Genomic DNA, 27,670 nt, shown 5'->3' with positions numbered 1-27,670 from the left:
TCCCATACCACTGGGATTTGGTTTTTGTTATGCAGAATTACTGAAGCAAAAGTTAAGGAATACATCTTTTTTCAGAGACAGTTGTCAAGGAAAACCTCATTGTGAAGGTAAAATTTAAGAAGATACCTAGCCATCTGGGCCACTGATAAGAAATTTTTGTGAGAAAGGAACAACATTCAAAAGGTATACAGCATATTTTGAGGAATTAAATGAAGGCCAACATGCCTAAACCTGATGATTAGGAAGGAGGCTGGCTGAAGACCAGATCAGAGAGATTGGCTCTTGAAGGCCCTGGTAGACAATCAATTTTTTAAATTTCCAAGAGCCAAGAGAGATTTTAGATTTTTTTGTTAAATGCTAGCTCGAAGGTGAGTAATAAGTTCTAAGAAGACAGGAATACTTGATCTAAAATTGCACTTACATAAAAAGGGTACTTCTATTTAATGTTATCCATTATGTATATAAATAGTGGCTTTCGGGGTGCTGATGAAAATCAGGGGCCCTTCCACATTGCCAGCTGGTACTGTACTGCTACTAGTAATGACAGATAAGAGGACAAGGCCCTGGGAAGCTCTGCCTAACTTCAGAGAACATTTTGCTGGTATCTCTGTCTACTTTATTGATCTAATAGTGTGTATAATTTCTCTTACACAGGGATATCTTTATTGCACAGTTCCCTCTTATAACACTTCACAGAACTGTATGGTCCAGAAGAGTATAGAATGTTCAGTGAGGGATATGGAAGAGCCACAAACTGACCATTGTAACTAAATTTCACCAGCATCTCACCTTGATCTGTCTGGATGTTATTGCATGTCATCAGATGTACCACAGTAGTTTGTTTTTCCCTAGGTCTCTATAATTCTAACATATCTACCCCCCAAGACCATAATGTAGTCTAGGAAGGGCTTTCTAAAACATTTCCATCTTGCATATTTGACTAGCAAGGTGGGGGTGAGGTGGGGGGGTGGACAAATGTGAAGAAAAGAACTAGCATTTACTGAGTGTGTATTTTATTGTAGATATTATCCTAGGTAATTAAGATGGTATCTTTCTCAGGTAGATTTTCCCCCAAAGCAGACTCTGTCTGAGACCAAGGTTGGAGAATACATAATTTCTGTGAGAGGGACTCACAAACACCAACATAAGAGTTAAACAAATGAAACAAAGAAGGAAGAGAAGCCAGCGATGGGCATATAATGAATCAGGAGTAACACTCTCTGAAACTGAGGCTGTATCCTGCCAGGTGACTCCAGGAAACAATGTGAGCTATGCCTCAAGATGACCCACCAAAGGGGCAAAGAAGGTGTGCTATTTATTCTCCTATTCCTGTCTGCCAATGACTGAAGGCTGTACCTGGGTGCACTGACTCCTCTGAATGCAAGCTAAAACAGTGTTCAGAATTCCACCCATGGATGCCATGGCCATTGAAACACTAAGGGCCAAGGAACATGGGAGAATCCTCCACAACTATACATTCTTTTTCCCATTTATTCCTTGTGAATTGTCACCATTTTAGACAGTGAATTCCCTGAACACTCAGATTAAAGATACACACCATCATTCTCAATCACTTGCTCCTTTCTATCTGAGCCCTTACCTCAATGGTTCCTGATTAATTTCCTTCTTTTCTTGCATAATTTCTAAATTCGTCATTAGATGGTGAGACTAATGAGATCCAGAACTGAGTTTGTTTTGATCTTCAATAACTAATACAAAGCAGGAACCTGATTTGTTAAACCAATAAATGAGTGACATGCCCATGAAATTGGCAGTGTGATCTTCATCAATGGACGAGAATAAGGCCATACTTGTGGTGGCAGGATTTCAATCCAGAGTGTTCTGACATAAAATCCCATACTCTTTCCTACGATAATGACACCATGCTGTTTTCTTATTTCCTGCCTCAGAAAACTCAATTATTTCCTATTTCCTACATCATTAAATCTAAAGTCCTCTGCCTGACTTTCAAATTCTTCTATAATCTGGCTAGTGAGATTAGTCTTACATCTTTAAGAAAAATTAGTGAACAACTACATTAAGGGATAAATGAAATGTTGCTTAAAACCATATGTGAAAATGACTTGCAGGTTGCTTATGGTTAGCAATTAGTTTTATGTGAGAAAGCAGCATGATCTGGTTCCTAAAAAGCCCAACGTAAAAGCTTGCATGAATGTAAATATAATTTCTGGAGCACTCAGAGGGTTGGACGTGAGTGACAGCGGGTGCTAGACCTGTTTCTGAGTCCAGAATGACTGGAACACTGGAGTAACTGAGTAGCATTCTCTTATCTACACATAGGGCATGTTGGGTATGAGGGCAAGTTTCTGAATGAAATGAGAAAGGAATTACAGGATTGTAATTTTTAGTTGAATTGCGTAGGAGAATTTTATTTAGTTGGTTAACAATAGTAGTGTAGTGCTTAAGAGATTTTGACATTTACTATACTAACATGCATATCTAATTGATTAGATTTGTTGCAGTGGTTATAGTCCTTGAGGAGGTTTCTCTTGCAATATCAGGGCTTACTTACTTAATTAATAAAATTCAAAAGTACTATATTTAAAAAGGAAATGAAAATATTACAAAAGCTATACATAATAAAGTTTTGAAGTGATTAAACTTAATAGATTTATAAGTAGAATAAGTTTCTATGTTCTACTTTAAGAAAAAATACTTAAAAACTAGAAGTTACAAATTTTGAATTAACTTTTTAACTTTTTAAATTTTTCACTTATAGTGATTAACACATATTAATTGTAAAAATTAATGGGATATTTCCATACATGCATATATCATGTATGGGGGGGAAGTATGTGGTCAAAATTTTTCATTTTTATAAAGTGAAAATTAATGGAAAATTCCCAATAGTCATAAGGGCTTTACTATGTAAAACAGCTGTTCTGAAACATTAAAAAATCATGGCAAAAGTTACAGTAAATAGCTGGGCATGGTGGTACAGACCTGCAATCCCAGCAGCTCAGGAGGCTGAGGCAGGAGGATCCCAAGTTCAAAGTCAGCCCTGGCAATTTAGGGAGGCCCTAAACATCTTAGTAAGATCCTGGCTCAAAAAATAAGAAGAACTGGGGATGTGACTCAGTGGTTAAGCACTCCTGGGTTCAAGGCCCAGTACCTGCTCCTCAAAAAAAAAAAAAAGTTACAATAAATAGCAGTATATTTCCCATTGTGTAGATAAGGAAATGGAGGCTCAAATGGCATAATTAATTTAGTAATTCTATAAATCACAAAATGTTTTCAAATGCTTTTCAAAATATATTCTTTCTCATTTGCCTTTAAAAAGTAAATGGATGTTTATTTAGGAAAGTTTTCTAAATAATCAAGTATAAAGTCTTAACTACTATAGATATTTCTATATAGGAAGAAAATCATTTACTGCATGATTTAAAAAAAATAAAAACTGCCTTTTCTCCCCAACTGAATGGATTTGTCCTTAAGGTCAGTAGATATTTAGTTTATATAGAATGCTAATTAAAAAAATGTGCACATAGTAAGTGCTCAGTAACAGCTTACTGAGATAATGAAAAGCATATAAATGTATGTAAAAATAGGCATTTTATTTTATTATCATTGTGTAATATATTTCCTTTTCTTTATTTATATTTTATGTCATAATTTCCTTTATCTCTTCAAAGAAGACTTTGAGAGAATATAATAAAAGGTAGTTGTAAGCTAGGTTTAAATAAAAAAAAATCATAAAAAGGAAAAGAAAGAAAAGGACTTTATTATAAAATTACTATGCTTCTTATGAGTTAGCATATATGAGCATATCTTTTTGATTCCTGGAAGAGAAATGATGAGGAAAAAATATAGATTACATGTTTTGTATGTGTTATAAGGAAACACATCAATTCTAGTACAACATTCTCAAAGGCATTTAACCTGTTAGTATATGTACCTTGTAACCTAGACAACTTATAAACAAGGGCATCAATCAATCCTTCTGTTTTTTTGAGTTTTGGAAAAGAAGTAAAAAATATTTACTTAAAATAAAAATTAAGTTGAATGTGATTATCTACATCTATCTTTCTATCTATCCATAATTTTATTTTGAGTCTTTTTTTATTAGTACATATTTTATGTTAATTATAGAACAGAGATAAAAATGAAGTTAATATATATTAATATGTACATTATATATGCTATATGTACACACAAACATGTATGTACAGAATTTTGGGTATTTGAAGCAACAGTTATATAATCTGTTGAAGGATTCCTATAAATCAGAAATTTGTATTTAAGAATAGATATGTAGACAAGTACTTAGCTACAAATCATAAAGGGGTCTACAGTTATGCTATTCTTGAACGAATTAAGCAATAGTAGTGTTGAATTAAAATACTTTTTTTAAAAAACCCTTCCTCAATTCCCATAACCTTATAATTTAGAATGAAGATATAGGAAATAAAATTTTGAGAAGAGAGTAAATGATTTCTAGAAACTCTAAAAATTATCTAAAACAATAAGATTTGTCATTTTAATATAAAAATAAGTACCTATTTTATAAAAGAAAGTAAAACAAGATTTGTCTTTGTCTTGAAGCTTTAAACAATTAGAGAAAAGTATATGTTTTTCAACAATTAATTTTTTAAAAAAGTTCCAGGAAAAATTTTATTTTGGTGAGTTTTTTCAAGATAAAATAAATGAGGACAAAGTAAAGTTGAAATGTTTTGATATAATATCAATATAAAATTTTTATTTCTTTTTTCTTGAGAGTGTTGTAGGATCTCATAAGAACTAAGACGCTGAGTAATTAAAGGGTGAATCTACGGAGATAGGTCATGGAATCTAGGAACAAGCCACCTCATGAACTTTGCTTAATGATGGCGTAGATGATAAGTAACACTAAAAATATAAATTATGCTTAAGTAATAAACACTGCGTTGATACTGAGAGGAAAACACATCTGGATAATGGCTAGCCATAAAACCACTCACCCTGTCCTGACTGCTATTGATTTCTTTTAAACACAGAGTGATCATGGCTATTAAGTACATATTATACAATGCCTAGGATGTTGTCTGTATTTCACATTCATATGTCATCTCAGCAATAAATTCCCAAGTGTTATTGTATATTCAATCAAAAATCACTGTTCTGTCCTTTATATTTTACTTTGTCACACTCATTCTTTACTGTATCCTTCATCACATTGTGATTCCTTAAAGTTAGTAAATAGCCTTTGTGTTAAGAAGGAAAGAATCAGCCTTTCATGGTCCTTTTCCCTTTTTACTCTTCCCAATTAATTTTATACAGGCTTAGTTAAGAATAGGGCCAAAGACAAAAACAATGAAAAAAAAAAATCTGAGAAAGAAAATGTCTTAGAAAAAGCTTTAAAATAATTTTATGGCCAACGATGCAGGAATGATTGTTCCACCATGGATTATCCCTGAAAATACTCTCTGAGCCAAAGTATTATTAATAACAGGATGCCAGAAAAATGTTGCTGATCACAAAACCTGTCATGTTTACTGTCATCTGCAGTGCTTGCCTCCAAAACAGAGCAGTAAGAACTGATGCACTTTCTGATGTGTTCTCTCTTGCTTGACAGTAAACTGATAGGCATGTGACATGTCAAATACAACAGGTGAAAATATGTTCCTGATTAAACATGGAGTGAGATGACCCATGAGCAGATAGGTAATGTTATTTACTCTTTGGGCATGAAGCCAAATGGCTCAAAACATCACATATACTTGTGCTTATTAATCTAAAAGAGAATTAGATGGCTCTGTTCTTGAATCCAAGATGGTTAAGCCCACTACAGAACAAAATATAATGCCTAGTGTTGGAGCAGTTAGAATAAAAATGTAAATGAAGTTACAAATATAACTTAGAATTTATTGGTGCAAAGACTTTCTGAGCATTATACTGTATGGATACAAAATCAGCTCACACAAGTAAAACATTACAATGGAATCTTTGTTTTGGCCTGTACAATACTGGGTATAGTACAAATATCTTCTGTGTAGTAATATGAAACTAAATCAACTCTTTTTAACAGCATGCTCTAATTAAATAGTTAAGTTAATTTAATAAAACCAGAAAATCTTCTAAATAGGCCAAAATGCATTTCTTGTTTTCAAGACTTTTAAATCATAGGACACTTACATATTCTAGATTAAAAACAGCTTCATGGGGATTCAAATTTTAATTGTTAACAGTCCATCAGTAAATGGCAAGGGCCATGAATTCATAAATACATAACTGGTTTTAAAATGCTATCAATTTAATAGCTTTCCTTTCCATTCACTCTGGCAGCTAAAACAAAAAAGGAAGTATGCATTTTTAAAAAATACTGATGTCTTTTGCTGCTAATTAATCAATTAAATCGATGAACAAGTATTTATCAAGCATCTCCATGTGCCAGGCTCTGGACTCAGTGCTGGGGATACAAATGGGAGCAATAGAGGGAGTCCCTGTTTTCACCAAGATAAGAATCTAGCAAAGAAAACTTGTAAATATAATTTTTTAGCAATATTTCTGCTCTGGGGGTGGTTACATTTACTTACTTCAATAAGCCTGAAGTATTTGAAATGCTTTGATTTTCTAACTAATAAGCTTTTCTTTGCACTTCTTAGTTCTTAGATGTAGCATCTGATTTGACTATTTAGAGAAGTTTCTTGAAGCTTGGTATGTACCTTTTATCCATCATTTTAAACTACAAGTACAGTTTTATCTAGAACTGTTAAAAAATACCTTGAGCCTATTGTAAATCACTGTGGTTTTGCAGCTAGGGCTACAGCAGATTCAAGTCAAGGATGCTAGAGGTTAACAACAGAAAGAAACTCACAAAAGTACACAATAGCGGTGGGCCCCAAGCTACAGTGGACATCTCCTGGGAAGTTGTATGACATGCAATTTGATACACAAGGCAACATGACTCCAGCCTTAGGCTGATCAAATTGTCTCTTTGCTGAGAAATAAAACTCAAAATGGAGAGACACTGATTTCAAATCCTTAAAACCAACTAAGAGTAATGGTGGTACTTGAGAAGGAATAATCATGAATTTCTGCTAAGTTTTCTAGAATTTATCAGGTCCCTGTCCCTCTTTTCCTCGTTTGTTTCTTTCTACCCCTTGACTTGAGTGTGGTAGCTGGACATGTTGGTAAACCCCTATATTCTAATTTTAAGGTCCTTGCCTTGCTTTTCTATGAAGTAGTGGAGCTAATCTTATGGTAGGTGGTTTACTCTAGTTTCCATTCTGGTGCTGTGGAGGATGGGCAAGAAGATGCCAACTTAATTTCGGTTCTGCTAGGTCAGAAGATCTGGATGAACTCACAATACAACAGGATGTCCAAGTACAGATTTCAGAAAAGGCAGCAAGATACAATAGATTTGATATTCCAAAGTGAGATCAATATATACAGATTTTACAAAGGAATAATAATGCAAACATAATATTAACTGCATGCCAGGAATTGCTCTGAATGATTTACATGTATTAACTCATTTGATCCTTATGATTGTATCCAATGAGGAAATTAAGGCACAGGGAGATTAGTAACTTGCCTGAGTCACAAAGTTAGTAAGTAATGAAGCTTGGAGATGCAAAGACATTCAGAAAAGAGATGTATCTGCAGAGGTCAAGAGAAAACTTTGCCAGTGAAGGGATTATCCTAAGAAAAATTGTGAAAGTTGCTAACAAAAATTGCCTTGAATTATCTCTCAGAGGGGGTAACTCCAGCCAAGTAAGAACTTCTCTGACTCCTCAAGGACTCTTTAGCTCGTTCTTCAACAGGAGGGGTTCTGCAAAGTAGCTGGGAAGTCAGAGGGAAGGTGAATGGAGTGGGAGTGGGGCTGGGGGTAAGAAGATGCTGACCACATCTAGTCTAGTCAGACAGGAGATGGTAACAGATGGGATGGGGAGAGGATAGAAAGTCTTAAATCTGAAAGAAGAACTGAAGTAATGCCTATTACTTAAGGGTGGGTCCATAACATCAGAACAGGGAAAGATTATCCCCCTTTCAATCCATAGAGGGAGATGAAAATATAGGTGTATCTCTATTATATCTTGAAATGTGGTTGTTCATCATCTCAATTAGCTGGGATGTTTTGAATGAAAATTGAATATAATGAGTCTGCTTGTAGAGATAAGAAAGGGTGGTAGAAATTTTGTTCAGTTTTCTGGATGTTTGTGGGAAGCAGAAATAATTAAAGCAGAGTCAGATGGGATGGTCCAGTTACAGGAGGCTTCTTGTTCATTTAGTTAATTGTAGCTTCTGATAAGTCTGCTTGCTGAGGCATGATTTGGAAGACATTCTGGACCATGTATTTTGGAGAGGTGCCATTTTCTCAGATATTGGAAGATTCATATTGGCAAAAAATGTACTGGGGTTTAAAAAGCAAATTAAACTAGAATAGTACGAGCTTCATGGAGTTATGGTACATTAGTCTATGTGAGTTTTATATCTGGGTTGGCCTTTCATCATGGAACAGGTATCCCAAGTATTATGTGCATTCACTTCATGGAAGACTAAGTCCAGTCCACAGGAACTTCTGCCACAGCTTGTAGGTAGTTATAATTGCCATGAGAATGTTGTTGGAGGGCACATACTTCCTACTCACCTCTCAGGTTTCATGAGAAGGGATTTACCAGAAACTTCCTGGACTTTTGCTCCATCATCTCTTTTCCACAGATATGGGAGGGTTTGTCTGATTGACAGGTTCTAGAGAAGTGAGCATAGATGCAAAGCTCAAACCCTTTCCTTGAGAAGCCTACTTGGGAAAATTTGATTTTTGTCCTCCAAGGCCTCAGTTTTATAGGAGTAGATCCCACTGACTAAGGTTAGATATGCTGATTCTTGGGAAGGTTATTGTAGCCATGCACTTAAGCCATGTCTTCCAATGGTTGTTGTTGTTATTATTATTTTAAAATAATAAACATAAGTAGCAAAAATTAAATTTTGATGACTCAAAGGACACCTGGGAAGTTTTTGATGCGACCAGGACATGTAGGTTTTTAGCTTTAGAATGTGGGCCATGCAGGGTTCTGACTTTGAAGTTTATTGTATTTCATATAATATTCCCAACAACTGATTATTTTTGTACAGAAAAGACAGTTTAATTCTCAGTACAGTGCCCCTGATGGCCTGAACAGATGCTGGTCAGTTTTGAGCTTTGGACTACATAATCATGCAACATTCTGCATGGCCCTATGATTCAGAGAATGCTCACTGTGGATTTTCCCACAGAAGAATGGTGAACTCGATTAATAAACAAATGTAAAGTAATACTGAGCCCTTACTATGAAAAGCATCTGCCCTCTACTAGACTGAATTGAAAGGGTAAATAACTTACGAAAATAATTGCATACCTAAGGGTTAGGAAAAGGAACACCAAAGCCTATATTTGGAGCACTTGAATTTTAAGGACTGAGCTTCTTTAAGGATATCCAGAAGGAACTGGAGTGGTGTGAAATGAGGCATGCTTTGGTTTTATTCTTGGAATAGAAGCAGTGGAAAATTTAAAAAGAAAAGAAAAAATAAAATTTGTTTGCTTACTTTGGAGGAAAAGAGATTTCCTTAGGAGAAACACGGAGATTTCATGGCATAAATTAGACAGCTATGAAATAGACAATAGTATCTTGAAACTTAGGAAAAACAGACACACAAAAAAATGGATAGATGAAGATTGGAACAGTTTTTAAAGGGAACATGGAAAAACAGAACATGCAGAGATGAAAGAAACTTAACTGAGGCTGAAACAGAATTTCAGAGTAGTCCAGAATGTTGGGATGAACCCCAAAGGGTCAGGATCAGGGAAATGAACAAGAATATGGCCTTTTAAAGATACAAAGTCCAGAGTGACAGCAACTGGAGATCTAGGGCTTGTAAAACAAGGACAATAGACTAAATGCCCAGACAAATCGGATGTCATAAAAGGAAGAAGGCAGAAACAAATATATTGAAAGCATTCTTAGGTGAATTTCAAAGTAATAAATTTATTCTTGCAAGTATAGGTATTGCCTTGCCCTAAGGGAACATTCTAGAAATTTGTGGAATTAGTAAAGATCCAGCAAGACAAGACATAGCAGGGAAGTCATCCCATAAGAGAAGGCAGGAAAAGCAATAAGAACTCAAATACAGGATTGGGCTTAATGCTGACTTCCTGGGAAACTTTCTCCTGGATAGCATTATACAACTCACGAAGGAGGATGGTTTTGATTTGTTCTAATGGGAAGCTTTTGGAAGACTCAGAATATTGATTTTGTATCTCTCATTTGGAACCTCATGAGACAAAATTAAGGGAAAAATGCTAAAAAAGTTTGTGAACAACTAAAAACAAAGTACTAGCAAGTAATAGCAGTTTAACATTGTTAAAGAAAGAGAGAGCATCTATGGGAGTAATTGAAACTATAATCAGTTCAGAGTTCCTGAAATAGGGCAGTCAGATTTAGGAAATAAAAATAAAGGTCACCTGTGATGATTAATTTTATGTGGCATGTTGGCTGGGTCACAGTGCCCAGATACTTTGTCAACCTTTATTCTGGACATTTCTGTGAAGTGTTTTTGTATTAGATTAACTTTTATATTTGAGAAGTAGACTTTGAGTAAAACAGGTCATCCTCCTTAATATGGGGGGGCTTAGTCAATTGAAGGAATTAACAGAAAAAGACTGAGTTCTCCCTAGAAAGAAGGCATCTTGCTAACAGACAGCTTTTGAACTTGAACTATAACACTAGCTCCTCCCTGGGTCTTCAGTCTACCAGACTAGCCTACATGCAAGTCAAGCACCTCCAATAAATCCCTCTTTATATAAACACATACCTTATTGGTTCTTTGTTGAGAATCCTGACTAATATGAATACCCAGGAAAATTTGAGTTTTTCAGATAAGCAATTTTTTACCATAAATGTACCCTAAATATATTCATGGGTTATGAATATATTCATAGGATATATTATATTAAAATTATTTGTGGCTTAATGAATTTCAATTTTAACCAAGTGTCTTGTGTTTAAAATGATAACCCTACCCTAAAAGCAGCAGAACAATAAAGAGGGATTAAGTGCTATGTGCTTATTTCACTTCTGTGAAAAAATTCCACTACTGAGGAGATAAGTTTCTTGAAAGAGCAAACACTTATCCTCATCAGGTCCCTAGAGGCACATGATGCTGAAGTACGGACAGCTGCTTTAGGTCAGGGACATGCTGAGGTTAATTCTCCAGATGAAACAGACAAGAATGACAGATGCTCTAGAGGCCTACACAGTTCCACAGCAATGCCCATGGCAACACAACAGAGTCTCAGGATCAGATACCTGCTTATCAGACTTTGTAGACAAGCTCACACTTACATTTTAAAGGTGTGAAAATACTATATGGGAAAGAACAGTACTTCAAACAAGCTCTGACAAATTGGGTGTTCAGTATTTCAGGTTTCTTAACTTCGTGAGATGTTGAAAAGCGTTTTAATACTTCTCTGAAAGAGGAAACTGTATTTTAGGTGACTATTCTTCCAAGCATCACAATGCAACGTGCCAGAATTAACCTTTGGATGAATGGCAGAGCTCTCCCAGTTGAATTTAAATGCATATGTTGTGGATTCTAGACGTTTAGTAGACTGATGCAGCTAACTCCTTTACCTCCTTGCCCATATGTCCTCCTCTGTACAAGGCCTGTCCTGTTCTCCCTGCTTGGTTAAACTAACTTTTAAATTCTATAATTTTGCTCCAAATGTCCTATAGCATGAATCATTTTCTAATGTATCATAATGGAATATGGAATGTATCATAACTTACTTAGTTTAATGTCTGCTTTCCCCCAACTAGAACATAATTACATCACAAGGAAGTTTCTACCATTTTTGCATTTATAATTTTTGCTCATTTCACTGGTGTGGTGCTGCAAGCCTGTAATCCCAGCACCTTGGGAAACTGAGGCAGGAAGATGGCAAGTTCAAAGTCAGCCTCAAGCAACTTAGTGAGCCCTAATTTAGTGAGACCCTGTCTCAAAATGAAAAATAAAAAAAGACTGGGGATGTGGCTCACTGGCTAAATAACTCTGGGTTAATTTGCTCATTTTGTGCATCAATCGGCATTCTCTGGAGGAACACAATACCATACCAGAGAGAGAGAGAGAGAGAGAGATACATAGATAGACAGATATTGAGAGAGATTTATTTTAAGGAACTGGTTCACACAATTATGGAGGTGAAAAAGTTCCAAGGCCTGCTATCTGCATACTGGAGCCGCTGGAAAGGCAGTGGTGTCGTTTGGAGGCCTGAGAGTCAGACAACGGTGTATACTGCAGTCTACATCTACAGCTTTGAGAATCAAGAGTACCAAGGGTAGGAGAAGACTGACATCCTAGTTCAAACTCTGGCAGAGAGTGAATTCAATTTTCCTCTGAAAGCTTCTGAAGAGAACATTTTTTCTTTATTCAAGCCCTCAAGGAATGGATGGTACACACCCACACTGGGAAGGCTTTGCTCAGTTACCAATTCAAATGCTAATATCTTCTGGAAACATCCTCATAGACACGTAGATAAATTATGTTTAAATAGATATCTGAACATCCTGTAGCCCAGTCAAGTTGATGCATAAAATTAAGCATCACACCATACATCCTAAGCACTCAGAACAGGGAGAGGTACATAGCAGGCACTCAATCAGTATTTGTTGAATAAATGATTATAATTTTGTCATATTGCAGAAACCACATAGGACCTAATTTGAGACAACAATAGGACATAAAATAAAGTGTCAAGACTTTGATTCAGAGTGGTCTTAAAGTTAAATCTATACCTCTGCTCCTTTCTGCCCCCTATGACCCCAGAAGAACCCACCAAAAAGTAGTGATTGATATCTGGGAAGGGTCTGCACTACCCCTCAAGTTGTCTAAGGGCTCAAGGGCTTAAGAGTCAAAACTTCTAGAGAACTTTGGAAGTAGAATGCTTCTTAAGCACTTATCTACTTTTTGTGCAGGGATTTCCCTGACACTTGGCTATACTTTAGATTTTAAGTGTCCCGAGGTCCATGTATTAAAGACTTGTTCCCCAAATTGATACCATTGGAGGTGGTAGGGATTTTAAGAGATGAGGCCTACTGGGAGGCTGTAGGTCCCTGGGGACATGCTTTCAAAGAGGATTGTGGAACTTTTTTTTCTTCCTTTTCCTATTTTTCATTTCCCAGTCATGAAGTGAACAGTGATTTGCCCTGTGCTTCTATCATGATGTGCTTTTCTCTTCACAGGCCCAAAGAAATAGAGTCAATTGGTCATGGACTGAAATGTTCAAAACTGTTAGCCAAAACAACTCTTCTCCCTTTATAATTTGATTTATCTCACCTGTTTGTTAGAATATTAGAAAGTTGACTATCACATGTCTGAAATGAGACTTTTTATCTTACTTCTACCTCTTGTTAGGAATCAGAGTGAATTTCCTAATTGATAACTTTTGATGAATACTAGGCCTCTATATCCCAGGCTCTCTCTCCATCCTTTGGGATTGAGCTGCTTCAGAAAACACACACTACGTAATTTTGTCCTTCAATGTTGTTGGTTTTGCAAGGGGAATTCCTCACAAGGGGAGATCTATGGGTTTTCTGCACTGCTATGTTTAGTAGATAAAAAATAACTATTTCTGGAGTATACTATGAAGAACTCTTGTTGCTAAACATCTCAGCTATGTCCTTCAATCTAGTCTTTACAAATGAAAAAACAATGGTTGCTCCCTAATTGCCTGACATTTTGTCAATATCTAAATTGGTTCCAAATTATTCTGGAACATGGAAATTATCTTTGGGATGCCTTTAAATTCCAACTATCCTTTCAACTATAATTATAGCTCCATGAATTATGTCTTATCTTCTAGAATTCATTTTCTTTTTCTTTTTAGTAAACTTTTATAAGGGTAATGATTATATAACAAATATTGTGCTTAATGCTAGTGATACATGAATAAAATGTGTTTGCCTCCTCTTAGGCAATTTACAACTGAATGGAGGGGGAAACAGTCGTGCAAACAACAGGATAAAATACATTCCAGACAGCAGTACATTAACAACCTGTCCTGTCCAAAGTTCAGGAACAGAGGAGGGAGATTCCACCCTCTACTAAGAAGAGGAAGAGAGCATTAGGATGCTTTCATAAAGGAGAGATAAAGAAGAACAAGGCAGGACTAAAATAAGAAGGATGTGAAAAGGTCTGATATTTTATTTGAAAAAGTCTTTCATTGAATAACAAAATCCACCTTTGGCAAAAATGTAGAGTCAATGAAATTTGCTTTTCAAATATCTCACAACTATATCAGTTTCTTGGCTTTTCCCTACTCTTTCACGCATCCAAAGCTCTCTTGCTCTTTGATTTCTTCCAGCTATTGAAGCCACTGATCTGAGAACATGTTCATGTTGAAGAGTTTTATGACTTGACTGGAGTTACTCCCCAGAAGTATTTGCATTTTAAAAGTCCAGTGAGAGCTCAAGCCCTACCACAAATGAATGATTAGGTAGGCCAGAAGTGACAGGACAATAAATGCTGGTTGTACCTTATGTAGCATCTTAAGAGGAGTTTGCTACAAAAATAACTATGGAAGTTGGACCAATGCTAAGATCTTAAAACATTCTTTTGATTAATTATTTGCTTGAATTTTTTATTATTACCTCAAATGGTATTACCACTGAAACGTATCTAAAATACTTCAACTTGGTACTAAGTTTGCATTAGCTTGCTTTCCATTTTCTTAAGGTTTAATTTGATCAAATTTTCCTTGAATCTTATTTTTTACATTATGATATAATATGTAGACAATTAAATGTATTAATTATGAGTGTGCAGATAAAAATTCAAATAAATACATCTTCTATTTTTTTTTTGCATTTTTTTTTATTGTAAACAAATGGGATACATGTTGTTTCTCTGTTTGTACATGGCGTAAAGGCATACCATTTGTGTAATCATAAATTTACATAGAGTAATGTTGTTTGATTCATTCTGTTGTTTTTTCCCTTCCCCCCACCCCTCCCACCCTTCTTTACCCTCTATACAGTACTTCCTTCCTCCATACTTGCCCCCCTCCCTAACCCTAACTCTAACCCTAACACTAACCCTTCCCTCCCCCCAATTATGTGTCATCCTCCACTTATTAGCGATATCATTCGTCCTTTGGCTTTTTGAGATTGGCTTATCTCACTTAGCATGATATTCTCCAATTTCATCCATTTGCCTGCAAATGCCATAATTTTATCATTCTTTATGGCTGAGTAATATTCCATTGTATATATATACCACAGTTTCTTTATCCACTCCATCTTCTATTTTTAATTGGCTATTATAAAACTGTATAATCTAAAATATTAATAGGAACCATAATACTTAATAAGATTTTGTAGTTTATCTCCAGAGAAAATAAGAAATCACTGACTGCTTGTTTCTAATGAGTTTCTTTTGACTTTGCCATAGAACTTAAGAAATTGCCATCTTAAAAAAGTTGTGAAGAATACGTCAATTCATCTGGAAAGGATGCACCTTACAAAAGAGAGAATCAAAGTTGGGTAGAAGTCTTTAATTTCCTGTCTCTGATAGCACATAAATAGGAATTTATAATTTTATCTCAAAATACATTTTAGATACATTCTTTGTATGTATGGTATTTTAAAATTTGAAACCTTAAAATGATAATTTAAAAAATGATAATTAAGCAGAAGACAAACCCTGGAGAAGTAAAAATGAGGACACCAAATAGTGTAGGCAAACAGCATGGAACACTAGGAATAAGACAGCTTTTGGAGTTGAATTCAGATTGTATCCCAGCTCTGGCACTTACTAGCTATGTGACCATGAACAAACTACTTAACCTGTTTGAGCTTCTGCAGTCTCGTCTGTAAAAGGTAACTAGCAATTGCTTAAGACTGAAGGAAGGAAGAGAAGGCCCTGGCAAGGAAGAGGGATGTAGGGGAAATGGGTCAGGTTCTAAAGGAGAAAGGGAATGGATTAAGGAAATTAAGGTAAAAATAGAAAATAATAACAATGTAAACTGCAGGACTTAGAGAAGAAAAGAGGGCACCGAATGACATGTAGATGCTTAGAAGTCACTGTAATATCACTGTCCAGATTCTCGATCTCCTAGCATGATCTCCTCTTCCTTATTCCCATTCACAACCCTAAAATGTTTTGGGATAGTTGAGTATGCACAGATGAATATATAGTACAAGCAATAGTATGGTTGAACTTACCTGCTTTATTATTTATACTTTAAATAATCTTCCTGGGAGATTTTTTTAACAAATAGAGAAGCCCAGGAAGAGACAGAATTTCTTCCTATACACATTGTCATGCTCATGTCTGAGGTACTGCAGAGTACAGCCTGGGGATAAAGCTGACATACGGAGAATAGTGGACTCTTAAGTCAACCTTATTTCTGCACTTCCAGTTATATGAACCATCAGATTTTCTCGGCAGGTATATGGTCTCTTCCCACCCACCACTGCCTAGTCCTTGGACCACAGTAGCATAAGGTCATCAACATCAAAGGTGTCATCAGTACATGGTCTAAAAATAAGATTCTGGTAATGAAGGATTCTGGGCATCCAGTGGAGACCTGCCATGAAGTCAGCCAGAAGAGGGGAAGCTCCAGGATCTTTCTGACTAATGGACCCCTGCTTACATTGCACTAGCATTTCCTTCTGATTTTACTCTGGTTTCCACAAAGCTTCTGAGGATTGATTGAGTTTCAATCCCTGATTCATTGACACATATTTAATATACAATTCTTAATAAGAATTGTTTATCAGATTTCACTTCTGTCTGAAGGACAAACTAAAATGGAAAATAGAATGTCAAAAGAAGGGATCGTTTGGTTACACGAATGGTATGAATCTACATCGTGCACAACCCCAAAAACGAAAAGATGCACCCCATTTGTGTACAATGAATCAAAATGCAGTCTGTAAATTAAAAAAAAAAATAAAAAAGAAGGGATCATTAAAAAGCAAGAATGATCTGAGCAAAAAAAATGGCAGTAGGCAACTAAAAATAGAAGCATAGACACAATTCTATTATCACTGGAAAACACTGAGAGTTTATAAAACCATCCTCCAGCCATCAGGAAAAGTTTAAATGATGTTCAATGGCTTCTCATCTGAAGGTGGTAATGTGACTGATGATAATGATTTTTAACAACTGATTCATATTAGGATATTTTGACATTTAAAATGGTAACATCAGTTATCTGAAAAAAATAATTGTTATTTCTTAACAATATTAAATAGATTATACTAAGAAAAAATATAATACCATGGCATGAGGCTGGCATTATGCTATTAGGAATTTACATTTTATAAGAAATAAAAAAAATCTTCAATAAATTTTTGTTAGGAAACTTATAGACAGACTTTGTGTATTTTTAGTTTCCATATGCTGTCTCAAATGAATTCTGAGGAAAAATCATACTTTTACAAATATGAAAATAGTTTTACACTTTTCCTAATCCAGCCTCAACTTACAACTATGCCACTATGAATTTCTATAGAAAACTAAATTGAACAGAGTAAGAATTAAGTAAGTGAAAAAACATGGTAGTAAAATTAATGAAAGAAAATCTATTCAAGTACAAATCTGTAAAAATAAATTGAGGGTTTATACTCTTCATATCATTACATTCTCATGATGAGCTGATGTCTTTGTCATGCTGAAATTATTTATTCTTTATCATCTGTTTTGTTTTAAACTTACTTTTTCTTGATATTAATATAGTTACTCTAGCTTTCATTAAAAAAATGTCAGCACAGTATATCTTTTCCTGTCCTTTTATACTTAACCTTTCTGTGTCTTTGCATCAAAAGGGCATCTTTTATAAAATGGAATACAGTTGCATCTTATTTGTTAATCCAATCAGACTAGCCTTTAACTGATACTTAACCATTTATACTTAATGTAATTGTTGACATATTAGGACTTAAACTTATTATTTATTTTCTATTTGTTCCCTCAGTTTTTCATTCCTCTGTGTCTTTTTTCTTGTTTCCCTTTAGGTCACTTGAATTTTTTTTTAGTGCAATTTTGATTTATTTATGATGTTTCTGAGTAGATTATTTTGAATAGTCTTCTTAGTGACTATTCTAGATATTATCATATTCATATGTGACTTATCATAGTAATCTGATATCAGTGTTGTACCACTTCAAAAGAAGTAGAGAGCCCTTACTTATATTTAGATCCATGGCCCTTCCTACTTATTCGTCATAATTGTCTTAACTCTTTCCTCTACTTAGAGCATGTACCACATCAGAGAGTGTTACTGTTTTTACTCCAACCATGAAAAATGAGGTAGAGTCTGTTATGCTGATTTCTATTTTTATCCATTCTATTGTTCTTCTTTCCTTCTTCTGAATCTGACTTTATTTTTCTTTTATTGCTAAAGGATGATTTAGTTGGATATAGGATTAAGAGCTGATGTTTCTTATAATACTTAAAAAAGTATTTAATTATTTTCTATCCTCTGTTTCAGATTTTTAAAAATCCACTGCCATTTAAATTAGTGCTTCTTTACAGGTAACGTGTTAAGTTTTGTAAGAATCCTTTGTTTTTAGTTCTCAGAAATTTAATTATAAAATATCTTTGTGGAAGTTTTTTGGGGATGCTTATCTTCTTTGGTGATCATCTACCTTATTCAATATCTATCAACTTTTGCCAACTTGAGATTTGTAACCATTTTTCAAATATTTTTTCTTCAGTCTCACATTCTTTCTCTTCTCTTGTAGTTCTGATAATGTGAATATTAGACATTTTGTTAATTTTACACAAACCCTTGAGGCTCTGTTCAGTTTTATTTAGTCTATATTTGTTTTGTTTTTCATATGGAGTAAATTCTACAATCTATCTTTGTATTTGTTTATTTTATCCTCTGTCAATCTTACTCCACAATTGAGTCCATTGAATAAGATTTTCATTTTGTAATTGTTTTTCAGTTATATAATTTCCATTTGGTTCTTTTTTTGTTTTAATTAGTTGTTAGTGACAGTAGAATGCATTTTGACACATTGTACATAGATGGAGTATAACTTCTCATTCTTCTGTACTCATATATGCACACAGGGTAATAATGTATGGTTCATTCTATTATTCTTCCTAACCCCATACCACCTCTCCTCCTTTCCCTCCCCTCTGCCAAATCCAAAGTACCTCTACTCTTCCCTAGTGCCCAGCCCCTTAATGTGAATTAGCATCCACATATCAGAGAAAACAGTCAGCTTTTGATTTTTGTGGGATTGGCTTATTCCCCTAGGATGATATTCTCCAGCTCCATCCATTTAGTGGCAAATGGATTTCATTCTTCTTTAAGGCTGAGTAATATTCCACTGTGTATATATACCACATTTTCTTTATCCATTCATCTGTTGAGGGACACCTGGGTTGGTTCCATAGTTTAGCTATTATGAGTTGACCTGCTATAAACTGATGTGGTTGCATCATTCTAGTATGTTGATTTTAAGTCCTTTGGGCATATACAGAGTGGGATAGCTGGGTCAAATGGTAGTTCCATTCCAAGTTTTCTGAGGAATCTCCATATTGCTTTCCATAGTGGTTGCACCAATTTGTATTCCCACCAGCAATGTATGAATGTACCTTTCCCCCCACATCATCACCATTTATTGTTGTTTGTATTTTTGATAATATATAACAAAAGAGGTGAAAAAACTCTAAAATGAAAACTATAGAACACTAAAGAAATTAAAGAAGACCTTAGAAGATGGAAAGATAGCCCATACTCTTGAATAGGTAGGCTTAATATTGTCAAAATGGCCAGACTTCCAAAAGCATTATACAGATTTGGTGCAATTCCTGTTAAAATCCTAATGACATTATTCATGGAACTAGAAAAGGCAATCATGAAATTCATTTGGAAAAATAAAAGACCCAGAATAGTCAAAGGAATCCTTGGCAAGAAGAGTGAATCGGGAGACGTCACAATACCAGATCTTAAACTATATAACAGAGCCATAGTAACAAAAACAGCATGGTATTCACACAAAAACAGAGTAGACCAATGATAGAGAGTAGACACAGAGACAAACCCACATAAATACAGTTATCTCATACTAGACAAAAGTGCCAAAAACATACATTAGAGAAAAAGCCTCTTCAACAAACGGTGCTGGAAAAACTGGAAATACATTTGTAACTAAATGAAATTAAACCCCTATCTCTCGCCCTACATAAAATTCAACTCAAAGTGAACCAAAGGCTTAGGCACTAGAACAGAGACCCTGTGCCTAAAGAAGAAAAGGTAGGCCCAATCTTCACCTTGTCAGCTTAACATCTGACTTCCTTAACAAGACTCCTAAAGTGCAAGAAGTAAAATCAAGAATCAATAAATGTGATGGAATCAAACTGAAAAGCTTCTTCACTGCAAAGGAAACAATCAATAACATGGAGAGCCTGTAGAATGGGAGAAAATCTTTATCACATGCACCTCAGATAAAGCCTTAATCTCTAGGATATATAAAGAACTCACAAAATTTAACAACCAAAAAACAAATAACTCAATTAATAAATGGGCTAAGGAAGTGAACAGACACTTCCCATAAGATATATGAATGGTCAAAAAAGCATTTGCAAATCAATGGATGGAATTGTAGAATATTATGATAAGTCAAATAAGTCAATCCCAAAAAACCAAAGGCTGAATGTTTTCCTTGATAAGTGGATGATGATATATAATGGGGGTGGGGGAGGGTGGGGAGTGAGAGAAGAATGGAGGAACTTTAGATTATGTAGAAGGAAATGAGAGGGAGGGAGGGTATGAAAAATGGAAGAATGAGACAGACATCATTACCCTATGTACATGTGTGATTACACAAATGGTATGAATCTACATTGTGCACAACCATAGAAACGAAATGATGTTCCCCATTTGTGTACAATGAATTGAAATGCAGTCTGTAAAAATAAAAAGACATAGAAAATAATTTTAAAAATATATGAAACATGTTTAACATCTCTAGCAATTACAGAGATGCAAATTAAAACTACTTTAACATTTCCATTTGGTTCTTTTTGTTTTGTTTTGGTGCTGGGGATCAAACCCCAGCCCTCATTTGGTTCTTTTTACAGTGTCTTTTTTTGAGTTTTTTTCACTTGATTCAAGGGATTATGTAATTGTCTGTTGATTTTTTTTTATGATTATTGCTTCAATTTCCTTGGCAGTTCCAACATCCAGTTCACCTCAACACTGGGGTCTGTTGATTGTCTTTTCTCAGATGATAGCTTTTTCTGGAGATTATATTAGAAGACTCTTTCCTGTTAAAATTGTCTATTGAAATTTTAGTAGGTATTTATCCTATTTAGATAAGGTCCTAGATTGCTTTGGGGGTTTTAGTTCCAATGAGAGTTTTGTGATCGCATACACTGCTGATCCCATTCTGATCTTTGTTCTGGCACTATAGGTGGCTTCTGCTCAAATTCTGCAGGTGTCATTAGCCAAGGTTGAAAGTGTTTTCCAGGGAGACTGGATGTTACTGAGAAATCTTCAAGGAAGGCACAGAAACCACAGGACCTGGATCTTCTTATGCCATTTGGTGGTGGGAGGGGAGATACAGGGTTTCCCTGCTGCCACCAGCATCATTGGCTAGGTCTGCCTTCCAGGGAGACCAAGGCTGACATGTTCTGGGACCTTGCTGTTCTACTGCTGCAGGTGAATCCTACTGCCTGCCAACAAGGATTATAGAAAGGAGTTTGGGGCTCTCCATTACGGCTCTGTTCTTCTGATCCATGCCTTTAGACGGAGAAAGCGGGCTTTTTTTGCTTTTCAAAAATTCTTCTCCATTTGTCTATTAACAATGCCAGGTCTCTCTGGTGCCCAGTTCAGGGATATATATTTATAGGAGGTAAAAAAGAAAATTAAAAAAAAAAAAAAACCCACTGTACACTTCTTTGAGTCCAGAAGTCTTGGCCAGTCTGCCTTCTTCTTTCAAGCTTTCAAAGTCCTTTTTACCTGGTCTGTTAAATACTTTCCAGGGTATTTAGTTCCATTTAGAAGAGACCATCAGGGAAAGGTGAGTCTGTTATCTATTCTAGAATCTGAACTTTGATTTACCTTCCTTCTCTCCCTTCCTCCTTTCTTCTTTCCCTTGATCTCTCCTTCTTTCTTTTTCCAGTAGATTCTCGTGGAATGTTTTCATTTCTGAAATTAAGTAACTTAATTTCTTAATTAATTACTTCATTAAGGTGAAAATGACAATGCTTTTGCTTCCCAAAGAGCTGGCAGTGTGATTTTGAAATGTTTGGGTATACCTGGGTATTGATCTCACTGAACTGATTTAGCATGCTACATAATCAGACAATTTTTATGCAGACAGGTGTTTTAATAACTTAGAAAACTATATTTAATGAAGTCCTTAGTAATATTTTTCTTTGAGTTGTTTTGATTTCTTTATTAGAAAAACCTGAAGTTCTTAGGTTGGATTGCTATTCTCTATTTTTCCATACATGTCATTCCCTTCATTATAGTTGTTCATCTTTCCTTTGTATTCATGAAATATTTCCAGTATTTTCTTTTCAAATTCCTGATATTTTCACAATGTTCATTCTTCTTTTATGACTCCCATGAATATTTCAATTCTGCTTTTCATGTTTCATTAAACATGAAATTATAATTAAAATTAAATTAAAAATATAATTTCTTTCCTCATTGGCATTCCTTTTATTTCTCCCTTTTACTTTATAAAAAGTTGCTGTTTTTCCATATTGCATATTTTGAAGCTACTTCATGGAATACTTATCTAACTTGTGATCACTAAAATTTTTAAATTCTCTAGAAAATCTGAATTTTTCAAAATTTTTTTTTCTGCAGGCATAATTTTTTCCAAAGAATATTTTTCTGTTGTTCTCTGATTCTGTATCATTTGAAAAAATTCTGTTCTGTCACGAATTATGCTCAAGGTCTAAAAGAAAATGGTCAGTGTGATTGGAGAAGAAGAATGAATAAAGTGTGAGATGAAACTGAATCACGGCCAGTAGAGGCAGGGTCTTATGAACTGCAGAAAGACTTTTGGCTTTCTGAGTGAGAAATGGAAATCCACAGGGACATTTTAAGATGAAAAAATACCAAAACTATATGTAGGAATGTTTCTTTTGAGAGTACTTGGTAGAACCTTAGAATCTTTGCAGAGTTTATTTGTGAACAGATACAAAATATACTGAGAAGTTAAAAGTGGGAGGCTTTGAAATTAGAGTGAAGAGGGAAAACAGGAAGACAAGTATGAAAGATGACTTCTAGATGAATGTACTTTGAACCTAGATGATTAGCACCTAAACCTAGCACTTGACATTTATGCAAAAAATACTGGAAGAAGTTAAGAATTTTAAGGAAAATATCATGGATTTGGTTTTGGATTTGTTGAATTAGAGGCACTTTTAGAATATCCAAGAGGATCTGTTAAGTATACATCTGATGAATAGAGAGAGATTTGGGCTGGAGAGATCAATCTGTGAGTCATCTAATTATAGGAAGAAGTGACATTGTGTTATGAGATTGTCTGTGGAGGTGTGTATTTGTAAAGAAGACTTGAAATTGCCTTCAGAAATTCTAATATGTGACAATTGGAAAGAATTGGTTGAGTATGGAAAAGAGTCACCAGAGAGATCAGAGGAAAACTAGCAGAGTGCTGATTATGGGAGCCACGGCATTGGAAAAGCTCTGTCTCAGGATTTTCAGCTTGCTATGACAAAATACTATGAACTGGGTAGTTTATAAACAATGGAAATTTATTTCTTATAGGTTCTGAAAGTGGGAAGGCCCAGTATCAAGGTTCTGTCTGATCTGGTGTCTTGGTGAGGGTCATTTCATGGTTCAAAAGTGGTGACTTCTAGGTGTGTCGGCAGATGGTGGAACGTGCAAGGAAGCTCTCAGGGGCTGCTTTTAAAAGGACACCAATTTCTTTCATGAAGGCTCAGCCCTAAGGAACTACTTACATCTCTGAGGCCCACTCCTAATAACATCACATTGGTAATTAGGTTTCAACATACGTATTTTGGAGGGATACATTCACACCATGTCAGTTTTAAGGAGGAAAGTATCAAAAGTACCAATTCCTGCTTGAAGAATTCAGAAAATGGTAGGCAGAATGCCAAGAGAACCTCATGATCACCATTCCACCCTCTGCTTTGTTAGCCCCATAGAATCCCCTCTCCTTGCCTGTAGATAGGCACTGTGAGTGTACTATCCCATAGTATATGGCAAAGGCAATGGTGTAATTGGGATCCCAAATGAGTTGATTTTTAATTAATTATAATTGAGGTTATCTTGAGTGTTTCTGGATTAATCAGGTAAAAGCACCTAAAAGAGGGTCAAGATTTTCTCCCTGAGAAGTGAGAGAGACTAAGCAGCCATATTTAGAACGTCCATCAACTTGGAACTATGGAAGTTCTCTAGAACTTAAAGATGACCTCTAGCTGGAAACCAGCAAAAGGAGGGGAGAGTTAGTGAATCAACTACAAAAAAACAAAAACAAAAACAAATTCTGCCAATAGCTTGAGTGCATTTAGAAATGGATTCTTCTCCAACTGAGCTTCTGATGAGACTCCAACCTGGTAAGCTCCTGAAGCAGAGATCTGTGCCTGGACTCCTGACCCACAGAAACTGTGAGATAATAAATGGTGTTGTTTTAATCCACTAAGTTTATTGTAGTTTGTTACATAATAACAGAAAATGATTTCAGCAACATAAAGAGATTATTAGTGATCTGAATGAAAGCAGTTTCAATAAAGTGACAGAGTAGGAACCAGATTGGACCCGTTTGAAGGAATGAGAGGGAAGTAAGTAAATGGAGCGTGTATAGATGGCTCTTTTGGGACATTTGCCTGGGAATAGAACAATAATGTATGACTTTAGCTGAATGAGGTTGTGGTTTTCAGGACAAATTTCTTTAATTTTATTTTTAATAAGGAGTAACTCAAGCATGTTTAAAAGTCAGTTTTTTTTGTTTTTTTTTTTTTTTTTTTTTTTTTTTTTTTTTAACAAGAATCAATTTATTTGTACCGTAAGTTTATTTGGCTATGCCAGATGCACCATAACTGGATGAAATTAACATTAAATAATCAGCCAAGAGCTTTATCTGTTGTTTATATAGCTAATCTTAAGAAATAAAATATTCATCTTAAGATTGAAAATATTGCAAAAGAGTACAAAAGGTTATAAAAGAAAACGGCATGAACTATGCTCTTTAGAAAAGCCTTTCTGCATGAAACATTTCTAAATGAGAAAGGGCTCTCCTTTCATCTGGGGAATCCTAAAGACTGATCAAATTTCCACTAATTCTTTAGATTCTTAGCAAAGGGAATCCACTGCCATTTGACTTTCTGTGATTTTTTCCAAGGCAGTGATTTTTCTTGGGAGTTAAACTAAAAGTCTTGTGCTAGGTCTTACACTGAATCTGTAGAATCGCAAGGAAAGAACCATCATGTGTTAGACTAATTACCAGCAAACACGGATTACGTTCTAACAGTTATAAGAAGGTTGGCTTTATGGCATTTGTTTACAGTCTGTACCTTGTCACACTATTTTTTAAGTAAATAGGATGATAATTTTTTGTGGATTTATATTCCTCTATCAAAATCATTCATGCCCTATGATCCTCAGTCGAAAGATTAATTTGATGCAAGATAATAATAACAAGCAAAGAGAGACAGAAAAGGAAACAAAAGAAAACTTGTTATGTCCCAGATTCTGTATCTAGTACTAAACAGAAGTATCTTAAAATAAGCCTATAAGGAAGGATGTTAATTCTCAAAACAATTCTATAAGGTATTCTCCATCATTATCCTCATAGTTTTAGATAAATAAACTGAGTCTTAGATTTAAAAAAAATGATATTCAGGGTACAGAAGATTGTTACATTAAAGTGTCACACTAGTGAATAGATCCTTTTGTGTGTCTGTAAAGGTAATAGTCTCAACTACCATGATTTGCTTCTTCAATTACAAAAATGAGGTTAGTTTTTTTCCTCAGGAATTAATATTCTCTATAAAAGGAAAGAAATACTACTCATTAAACTAACAAGGGATAATGAAGATCTTTCTGAAGAGAATAAAATTGTACAGATTTTTCATTTCCATTGAGGATTTATAACATAAGCAACAGATTACTTACCTTTTTCCTTACATAGTAGGTAACTTCATGTATGTTCCTTACATTAGACAGAATCACATGGCTTAGGCTACTAGTGGTTTATAAATTTGAGCTTGCATTATGACCTGACATAGGGCTTCTTCCACACAGATTACAGGGCCCTGCTCTTAAAAGATTTTCATTCAGTAGGTATGGGTTGCAGTCCTAAAATATGCATTCCTATTGAGTCCCCAGGTGATGCAAATGCTGCCATTCTGAATACCACAATTCAAAAACCATTTTTCAGGCCAGGGTTCAAAAATCTTTCAAGAACCAAATAATCATTTTTAGTTGTGGGCCAACTGGTTTGGGTTACAACTACTCGTCTTTCTTTGTAGCGTGAAAATTTTCTACACATGCCTAACTAAGTAGATGATGGCAGTGTCTCAATACCATTTTATTTACAGAAACAGATGTCATGCTGGATTTCATCAAAACCCACAGTTGGCCAACTATTTGCTTTCATAACTCAGTATAAGATCCCTGAAACATCACTATGTTCATTTTAAATAACAACACTATGAGAATCACCTACAGTGGTACATACAAAATGCCTTCTATGTTTTTAAATAAAATTTGTAGAACTATACCAGGGACTAGGAAGATGCTCTGAAATTTTCCTTTTTTTTTTTTTTTCTGGTGCTGGGGATTGAACCGAAGGCCTTGTGCTTGCCTTGATGAGGCAAGCACTCTACCAACTAAGTTATCTCTTGCAACCCCTGAAGTTTTCCTATGAATCCAACAAAAAGAAGTGATACTTTGGTGCAAGAATTTTCATATTACAAGTGCCATGAATCCTACCTTCACTTTCAAATTTTAATTCTAATTGAATATTGTATATATGTTAAAGGTATGAATCGGCCAATTTAAAGAAGATTAATACTACATTTAATGACATAGATTTCAGCTCAATAATTTATTGACTTTCTAATAATACAAAACAAACAAAAAAAACCCACTTTACATGCAAACAGTATGCACAATTTTAATGTATTTAGTCTTTGCCCAGAGTAGTATACTTTAAACTAATTTAAAATCCCAATGTAATCTTAAAAGTCTGTTATGCTGTATACTTCATTATCATTATCCTTAAGAAATGCAAGTCACTATATTAAGGCAAAGTTCAGATAAATTATTGTCATAACAGAATGTAATTAAATTCCCTGAAAATAATTATACAGAGATATCATGAGGAAAGACAGTGTTATAAATCTTTTACAAACTTAAAATGTCAATATTATGTCAAAAGTCTCCAACAATCTACTATATGATACAGACTATAAATATTTAAATAAAAATCTTTACAGATTACATGTTCTAATATTTAATAAGTTAAAGATTGACTAAAATGACTTTATAGGGTCAATTATACATGACATTCATCTTCTAAAATTTTTTCCTAAGTTTTGATTAAATCAAATGCTTCCATTTGATAGAGGGATTCATGTTTACCCCTGGGTATTTATTCTTTAGTAACACAGTGGTTTGCAAAGAGTTTTTGGTTTTGAAAAAAACATGTTAAAAGAAAACTTTGACCAAATA

The 27,670-nt window shown here is 34.8% G+C and overlaps 1 protein-coding gene across 2 annotated transcripts in view; it reads right to left on the bottom strand.

Moving 5' to 3' along the window:
* The window catches only part of LRRC7 (leucine rich repeat containing 7), a 525,614-nt gene that overhangs the window by 385,641 nt on the left and 112,303 nt on the right, over window positions 1–27,670 (bottom strand). The gene's annotated exons all lie outside the window — the stretch shown is intronic.

This window comes from Sciurus vulgaris, assembly GCF_902686455.1.
Source record: "Sciurus vulgaris genome assembly, chromosome: 1".
In the NCBI taxonomy this organism is placed as follows: domain Eukaryota; kingdom Metazoa; phylum Chordata; class Mammalia; order Rodentia; family Sciuridae; genus Sciurus; species Sciurus vulgaris.
The sequence above is the reverse complement of the archived record's forward strand: the minus strand, read 5'-3'. Positions and strand labels throughout refer to the sequence as shown.